This window comes from Athene cunicularia, assembly GCF_003259725.1.
Source record: "Athene cunicularia isolate RWA chromosome 3 unlocalized genomic scaffold, athCun1 chr3_part1, whole genome shotgun sequence".
In the NCBI taxonomy this organism is placed as follows: domain Eukaryota; kingdom Metazoa; phylum Chordata; class Aves; order Strigiformes; family Strigidae; genus Athene; species Athene cunicularia.
Genome location: NW_020799097.1, coordinates 60,546,203 through 60,555,153, shown reverse-complemented (window position 1 = coordinate 60,555,153; position 8,951 = coordinate 60,546,203). Strand labels below are relative to the sequence as shown.

The 8,951-nt window shown below is 35.7% G+C and overlaps 1 protein-coding gene across 18 annotated transcripts in view; it reads left to right on the top strand.

Annotated features, from left to right (window-relative positions):
- EPB41L2 (erythrocyte membrane protein band 4.1 like 2) overlaps positions 1-8,951 on the top strand; it is a 124,853-nt gene that overhangs the window by 33,942 nt on the left and 81,960 nt on the right. The window contains exon 2 of one of the 18 annotated variants that reach the window (XM_026845952.1): positions 7,460-7,511. The exons of the other annotated variants lie outside the window; for them this stretch is intronic. The gene's annotated coding sequence lies outside the window, so the exon portion shown is untranslated. The remainder of the gene's footprint in view (positions 1-7,459; positions 7,512-8,951) is intronic. 18 annotated transcript variants of the gene reach the window in all.

The following is an 8,951-nucleotide window of genomic DNA, read 5'->3' as shown; positions in this document are numbered from 1 at the left end:
GGGGGGGGGGGGGAGATATGGGACAGGGGTGTGACACTGAACAAATTAGTTCTGCTCTTTCAAGACAATACTTCTGTTCCAGTAGCACATGAAAGACTCAGCTAGCTGGTGCTAGCTGCAAACATAAAAATTAAAATGCCAACACAGGACATCTCGGGTGGCTAACCCCTGAGGTTTGGGGAATGTGGGACAGCTGACAGGAAATATAGAATAGCATTTATTCATTGTAGCAGTAGTTGTGAATTACTATGGTTTTAACTACTCTATTTTTCATGTTGTTGTTTTTTTTTTTTTTAAATAAAATATGCTAAATAATTAATAGCCTGGGTTTGTTTAGTTGCATGTGTGTCAAGATGTATGCAGGTCCTTCAACAGTGGATTACATACTGGTAAGCAACAAAGAGACAGCTGCAACTTACCTCCAGAAATGCTTCACTATATATGTGGAAACTGCACTTATTTGGAATTTGGATTAAGCTTGTTGAAGACTGCCACAGATGCCATTTAACCAAATATTTTAAACTGACTTCATTATCGGTAGGAAGTGGGGGCAGTATCATTTTTGTATTAAAATTTTCATCCTGATTCAGGAAAATTGACATTAAAAAAAGTAGCAGAAGATTCTATGTCTTTCACCTGTATAAAAATTTATAATTTTAATGTCACTTTTTCCAAGTTTTTGTTTCCCTCAGTAATATGCAAACATCAATCAGTATTGTTAAACTGGCTTGCCAAAGAGAACTGTTCTCTCTGTAGTGCTTATATTTGACAATAGCAAAAATGATGAAGTCTGCTTTAAAGTTGAAATACAGAACTGATGTTGCTGACAAAAAAGGCACTTCTGTGGCTGTGTTTACACCCTGAAGCTTTGTAAACAACATTTGTCTATTGAACTCTATTCTTGTACGTGACAGAGCAAACTGTCTTAATGCATTTGTCAGTCGGTTTCTGGCCATTGTTCTGAAGCTGGATTATCTGAAATAAAAAGCTAACAGGCATTCTGAATGTGATCTCAATAGTGTCTGCATCTGTATGACATTCAGCCTTGAGATACCGGTGAAATAAAGTTAATGGTTATATTTACTGATGAAAATTACTTGCAAATGTGTCCTGCTTGTAGGGGTCTGTCAGTAGTGTTCTACCAAAAGCACAGCTTAGTCACTGATTTTTTTTCCTGACCTTAAATCCTGGTGTTTCAGTTATTTCCCTCTTTTGCATGCTGTTGTACATTTCCTAAACATGCGAGATGTTAATAATTCTCTATATGACTTCCACTGAAGAGGAAATGGATACTTGTCAAAACAATGATTCGTGTCTGGGATTCCAGCATCCCAGAGCTTTACTACACTGGGGCCTCTCAGTTTGTAGTAAAAAAAAATCTCAGATACTAATATGTTATTTTTTCAATCTGAGTTGGAAAGTGCTTTGATTTACCATGTTATTGTAAAGTGCCTTGGAAGCATACTTTATGCAACAGTAATCTTAATGTTGTAAGTATAAACTGTTTTTAATCCTGCTAATTAATAAAAAAAATGAAAGTTGAAAATGAAAAATTTGTCGTGGCATCTAGAACCCATCACCTCCAAATCGGAACAAGCTAAATAATTTACAGAACCCAAATAGATTCCCTCCAATTTCTTTAATAAGAATTGGAAAAAATGAAATGTTTGCCCGTGCTTCAGTGGAATTGTGGCAGTGTTATAGAAACAACCATTTGGTGAGGTGAGATGGAGTGGAAGGAAGGGAATAGAGATTGCAGGGGCAACATTGCTCAGAACAAATGAATGCTCACTGCTGGTTTTAATCTCTCAAATTGTGGTTATCATGAGGGTTTAATGTGGACAGTCAAAACCCACTGTAAACTTGCATTGTTGATTTTAAAGATAGGGCAGAGATTTTTCTCAAACTGTTGTTGTTAGTTTGTTGGACAGATAACAGGAAAACAGAGCTGTCTCTTGACCCATGTCCATTTTCTGGCTGCTGGAATGAATTTGGAACTAAATCCCAGTTTTCCACTGAGCATGCCCTTCTCTAGCAGTGTCAGGGCTTGGGTGGGGTCACGCTTGTTCAATACAGCTTTTCAAAAGACTGATTCTCATCAGCTTACAACATTTTTTCAGTGCTGGGGAGCAGCACAAAACTAGTTTGATAAACAGATTATGTATGTCCATATGTATTCTGTCAGAGAGAGATTTCTTGATTTGAATTAAGTTGCTCTTTGAGATTATTTTTTTTCCTCGATATATCAGAGTATTTGTAGATTGAAAACACAGAAGGAACAGATTCGTGTTACCTCTGGATATAGTATAGATAGCACTTAGAGAACTGCAGGATGGATATTTGCTCATATGTAATCTCAAAGAAATTTCAATGTAGGCATCACAACTTGGCTACATGTAGCACTTGAAAGGTATTTATGTTCTGATTTTGTTGAAAGTTTTGGGGTGGATTTTTATTATGAGTTTTACATGTTATATGGCTGCTGTTACACAGGTGATGAAGTTCTTAATGCATTTCATTTAGTTTGGGAAACAGCACTTTCTAATATTATTTTCTATGTTTTATTATACATATTTAGGTTGCTACCTAGCAGGAGACATTTTAGCAAAATACTGTTTAAAGAGTTCTCACTTGTTTTCATGAAGAGTTGTATCCCTTCAACTGAATTATCCTTTAAAACTAATCCTTTTAAGTTGTATATGGATCGCAGTAATTAAGATATTCACCAGATGGCCTGCAGCAGGTGTTTTATGAAAAGTTGGGAGCACTTGACTGAGAGAGTGAATAGATATGTGTTGTGCTGCTTTAATGGGAAAAAGATTTTGATAAATAGTAATGTTCCTGGATTCTATTTTGACTTTACATAGAGTTGAGGTAACTTTCTTAAGGTTGCTTTACAGAAATTTGTCGGCATAATAGAAAATTTTCGTTAATAGGTCTATCTAGACTGCAGATGGTTGCTTTGCAATTTTAGACAGAAAAAGCTTTCTCTGTCTCAATCTGCTGTCTATACCCTTGAATTTTTTTTTATTTTTGTCTTCACAGTGATCTTCAGAATCTATAGTACTTGTCTTATATTGTTGTCTCAGAAGTATTTTTAAATTTTATGCCATCCTGTGTAGGGACATGTCAGTGTTTTTCTGGTGAGTCCTGTGTATTCTGTGTATTGCAAGGAATGATAATACATCTACAATAATTTTCTAACTACAAAAAATAATTCTAGAGACTTGATATTACAATACTTGTATAAGGACAAAAAATGTTTTCCTAGGAATGCGGGTAGGCTACTGTATTTGGGAGGGAAACATTGTATGCTTGCAAATATTAAGCTGTATGATAGCAGAGATGTAAACACGAAGGCTAATGAAAAAACTGTTATTTTGAATAGTGGCCTTGCTACCTAGATAAAAGGATGCTCATGAATATAGTTGCCATTAACTTGGGGACTGCTTGCCACCATGATGTGCCTGGAATTCTCTGAAAACTGGATTTGATAGACATACAATCCTTTGGGAAGACACCATTTTGTGCCATGTCTACTTCTGGACATAAATTTAGATGCTATGTGAATATGTGTATATACTTAGACACACATCTTTGTGTACACATGTAACTAATTTTTATTGTCATGGAGTAGTAATTCACTGTCTGGCTCTGAAGTTATATTTATTAAAATGTTATGTTAATACTTCTATGAAAGTATTCAATTCTTCATCATATTTGGGGGAATTACACTTGAAATTGGTTGCTATTTAAAGTTTGACCTTTGAAATGTGCTCCTGATTTTTTAGAACTATTATGGCACCATCTGCTGACCAATGTACAGACTGGCAATGACAGTTTGCTCACCTGGCTGCCTCCTTGCAAATAAGCTTCCAGTTTAGGACGCAATTGGAGCAGAACCATAAGGAGAAAGGGTGATTTTTTTAGTTGGCTTATGTTTAGGGTAAATATTTTTAGCAGGAGATATTGTTAAAATTGCAAAAGCCTGAATCATGACACAACTTTAGTTGTCTAGTCACCTGGATTATTGCATAAGGCTCCTTCATGAACTGTGAAGCTTTAAAAGAAATAATTTTGAGGGGGTTTTGGCTATATGTGTCATAGGATTGTTCTTGGTGGTCTGTTTATCAATGCATTACCTTCTAAGCCTACAAAGAGCTGTGACAGCATGAGATCAGTTCAGGCTGCAGCTCTGGTGGTCTCATCACAGCATGGGAAACCGATGGACTCTGACAGGCTTCTGCCCTGTGGCTACTGCTGAGACTTGTAAAAAAGCAGAGTCTGCAGTCTGTCTCTTCAGCTTCTGCAGTTAACCTTGATTTTTGTTCATGGTGTTCACCAGGGAAGGAGCAAACTGAAACAGTCCTTGTCACATTGTATGTAAATAACTTAGGTTCAGTTGCTATAGATCATCTTAATTGTTTGAAAATATGTGATTAGATTTTGTACATGAAAAACTTGTTTTCTTGTCAGTTCTCTGTTATAACTTTTTAAAACATGTTCAGTAGTTTGCTAAACTGTTGATCTTTTACTTTAGTCTCATCTATTTTTTTCATAAATGTGCTTAAAAATGAACTTAATCCTAATTATTAGATTCAGTAGTCAAAGTATGTCTGTATGTATATACAGTCCTGTGTATGTATAAATACAGAGAAGGATGCAAGCTTCTATGGAAGAACTGGGGTGCTTTTGAGTTGATGTTTGACTGCAGATCAGTTTTTTATGAGAAGGCACACAATGTAAATGTTGCAGATTGATATAACTAAGCCAATTTTAGGGAAGTTTTTGTTTTCTTAAGGATCTCAAAGTTGAAACCTGTATTCTTGCGTTGTTAATTTATTCATTTGCATTCAGAGAGCTCCATGTGTTCACAATTGTAGTAATCCACCTAAATAATTACTAAAAGGTGAAATTGGATTTACTTTTTGCTTTGCTAATAAAATGTGTGCAGGTTATATTTGGCGTCTTCAGCAACATGATGCTGCATAGTGGTATGCTGATAGAACTGTGTGATGCCATGAGTTTTCTTATTTACATACTGATCATAAAATGCAAACTTTAAAATTTCAGAGAAATGTAGAAGAAAGGTTTTCTTAGTTCATACATTCAGCCCAATTTGGAGTATAAATTATTATATTGTACAGAAAACTGATTTAAGCTTTTGAAAAAATCTTTTGGGTGTAGTAGCAAGCTCCTCAGGTATTACTTACTGGTTAAACCAGACCTTTTACACTCTGTAAAATTTGAATGACTGTTCCAGCTAGGATTTTATTTCTTTACGGCTTTTATGTCAACAAATTTTGTGTTGAAACCAGCAGGCATGTTGTTCATAAATGACCTATCCTAACCAAGTGTGATATGCCAAGCAGGCTTTATGCTGTGCTTCATTAATACAGCAAGAAATAAACTGCTTCAAAACAAAAGAAAAAAACTCCCAAATAAGTAGTTGAAGTACACATGACCTTGTTTTAGGTTTTCATGTATATTTTTCAGATGTTAGAAATTTTCTTTACTCTCTTATTTTTATTCTTTTATGTGTACCCCATGTGAGGTTTAATATTTGGAACTTCAAGTGTGCAATTAGTTAACGTCTATGAAGACAATGATTTTTAAAAGGAATTATTAATAATAAGGTGATCCAGAAAACCTGCACGACTTGTGCAGGCACCCATGTTGGCACTGAGTTATAATTTATTTCTTCTTCTGCGACATGATGATTTCTCTGCGAATCCTAGTAGATTGGTGGAGATATAACTATCACAGTGATTTTGATTTCTTCAGTTTGCTATGAATCTAAGTGACAAACTGAGAAAGAAAAAGCAAGTTTAGGATTGTCTTTTCCTTCTTTAATATACTCAGAAAATGAGTAAAACGAGATCCAGAAATATATGGAAAAAGAATTTGGATTTGTTTGTCTGTGCTGATGAATAAGAAATACCATAATGGAAACAGTGAATTAAGATATAGATTATCAACTGTGGTGAAAAGAAGCTTTCTATGGTTTTAGTTTAATGTTTGTGATCTTTGAGCCACTTTTTTTTTTTAAATAAACTTTGTGTTATACTCAGTGTGTTCTGTTTTTAGTTTAACTATGTTGGCAGGAATTCTTCTGGTCAGGCAACTATATTTCAAGAATTTTTGCTAGGAACTGAAAGAAAGGTATCAACCAACTGACAAGTTTGTATATTTGAGAGGAAAGAGAGTGATAAGGAAAGAACATAGTATTCTGCGCCGCTTTCAGGTGTGAATTCTGGCCAGCATTAGTTTCTTCTCAGTGGAATAAAAAGGGATATGGAGAGGGGAGAGAATACCTCTTGTCCTCAGTTGCTTCCTGGCCAGCACTCTTGCTTGGGGAAGCTGGTAGAGTTATGATTCGGGTAGGCTATCTGTTCCCCATAGAAGTGGGACCTGTTTTAGCAAAGTTCCTCTTCAGAAATTGTGTGGTTGTTTCCAAAACTTTTTTCCCTCCCACCCCCACCTTAGTCCTTGTAGTTTGGGTTAGAAATTCAGTCTGCATGAGGCAAGTCTTCAGGAGGATTGCAAAGGATATAGATATTATCACTAATAGTTTAATGTGCATGGGTTTAATGCCAATGGCAAAATCTAGCAAGATTTTGTTGTTGTTGCTCAGACCTTTGTAATCCCTGCATTTGAGCATCTCCTTAAGGCTCCTTTCTGTTGTCCACTCTTGCTGCAAGATTCTTACACTCATTCTCCTTTCTCATTTCAAAAGGAAATATGGATTTAATTATACCTTGCAATACAGAGGAGGTGAGATAAGAAGAACCCTATCCTACTGTAGCTGTTAAAGAGCTTAAAAAAATTAGAGAGGAAAAAGTACATAGCATGCGTATGCTACATAGTAAGAGCAAATGAGAGTTTACTTGGAGACAGGAAGAGAAGTTGCTGTTAAAGTTTGGAACAGTAAATATTCAACCTAATTTGGTTTATTTCTTCCGAATGTCATTTATGAGACAAATATTGTCTGCTTCTTATTTCCATTTTCTTTCTGACACGCTGTTGTTAAGACATAGGGCTGGGTGGGATCTTTCAAGGCCTTCCCTGTCAGTGCATGAAGGGATCAGGAAAAAGCCATTTCCAGATAACCTGGTTACTTGATCTGCTTGACTGTAGTGAATGTAACATCAGAGACTTTACAACCTGCAGGTTGATTGTAGAACTCCAATGTTTTGTCCCCCACCACCTCTGGTTTTCCTGTGCACTACAAAATTGGAGGATCTGCCAGGGCATTGAGGACAACGGAAAGGAGTGCAAGGAAAGGCAGGTAGACCTGATTTTGGGTTTTTTTTTAAGCAATACCTAATTCTTGTGCCAAAATGAAATTCTATAAAAAAAAAGTATATCAAGCTCATGTGGTAAAGAAGGTAGATATTTTGGGAGGACTATCCCTCCTTACACTTGCCATTGTTCAGGAAATTCATCAATCTCTTAACAGCTCATTCAGAGACTACCTGGAGTATAAAGACATCTGCAGGTTTAGCAAAGAGGTATGTTTTGTTTTGTAGGTTTTTCCTCTCTATTCCTCGTCTTCCCTAGAAACTACTGAAGTTACAAGCTTATAGGAAATTGAACTCATGAAAGAAATCACCTCCTGCTGTGGGCATCAAATGAAGGCATTAAATGAATGTGGACAGACCTATTCAGGCAGGGGCTGTAAACAAGTTTTCCCTTGCTTCTGCAGTATAAAGTCAAGTTCTCCTTTTATCTGTTAACGTCAGTTATGAAAACCTGGACGCTTGGAGATGCAGAACGTTTCCTGCTTCACACTGAGCAAGTTTGTACCACCCACTGCTATCCTGTCTGAATTTCATCAGTTAAGATGTGTAACTTGGTATCCTCAGTTCCTTTTATTGTTAGAACAGTGTCATAAGAACATGTTTACAGGGTGATTTATTTTGCTTAGTTCTAAGGAATTTTCTGGAGATGTCTTCTATTTGACTGTATAGGAAAAATACGAGCTTAATTTTTTGGAGTGGTATGTAAAGAATTTTTATTAGTGTGTGCATTTATTTAATACATTTCTGCATATTTTGAGAAGTAAAAAAACCACACAGGAAACAACTATTTTCCTTTTCCTGTAGCTTCTCTGAACATTTGTTTATCATGTTCTCTAAATTTTTTTTTTAGCTACTTTTTGAGGAAAAAATTGGTTCATTCTTAGAGATGCATGAGAAAAAATCACCATCATCTCTTAATAATGAAATCTCCATTATGACTTTAAACAGAGTGGATCACCCTTCACTGATAGGCAGAAGTTTGTATTTTTCTCTCAGGGAAAGCTGACTTTGGTTTTCTGTATATTGTTCATTTTTGATAACAAACTTTTAAATAGTAATTATTAAGACTGATACCTACCATTAGGAAAGAACAGCAGCGATTCTGTGTATGATATGAAGGTTATAGCAAAATGTAATTTGACTAGTAGCAGCTTTAAAACTAGCATACTATATGTAGCACACATATATGCTATATGTGGCTTTAAATAGCAAATTCTTTAATCTCAACAGTTAGTCAAATGGAAACTTGCCTTTCAGAGGCCTGTTGCCTCTGAGATACTTACATTAATATTAATACTCTATCACAACAAGCTTTATTAATAGTATTAAAACTTGAAGGCCTTTATAAAAACCCAAAGAAATTGCTACATAACTGTGATATTTAAGCTTGAAATGTATTCAGAAGTCTCTAGTATAGCACTAAAGATACCAGCTTTTCCTTTAATTTCCCCATTGGTGAATGTTTTGTTTTAGATAGTGACATTTAAAGTAACAGAGAAACACCCACAATGTGTAGCTACTTTTGGTCTCGAAATGCTTGCTTAATATGAATTTGCCTGTAGATAGTTCAAGGCTCCTGTGTCTAAGCTTCATACTGCGATAACTGTCAAGTTTGTTTCCTCTGGCTCAATCCTGTCCATATCTTTTGCC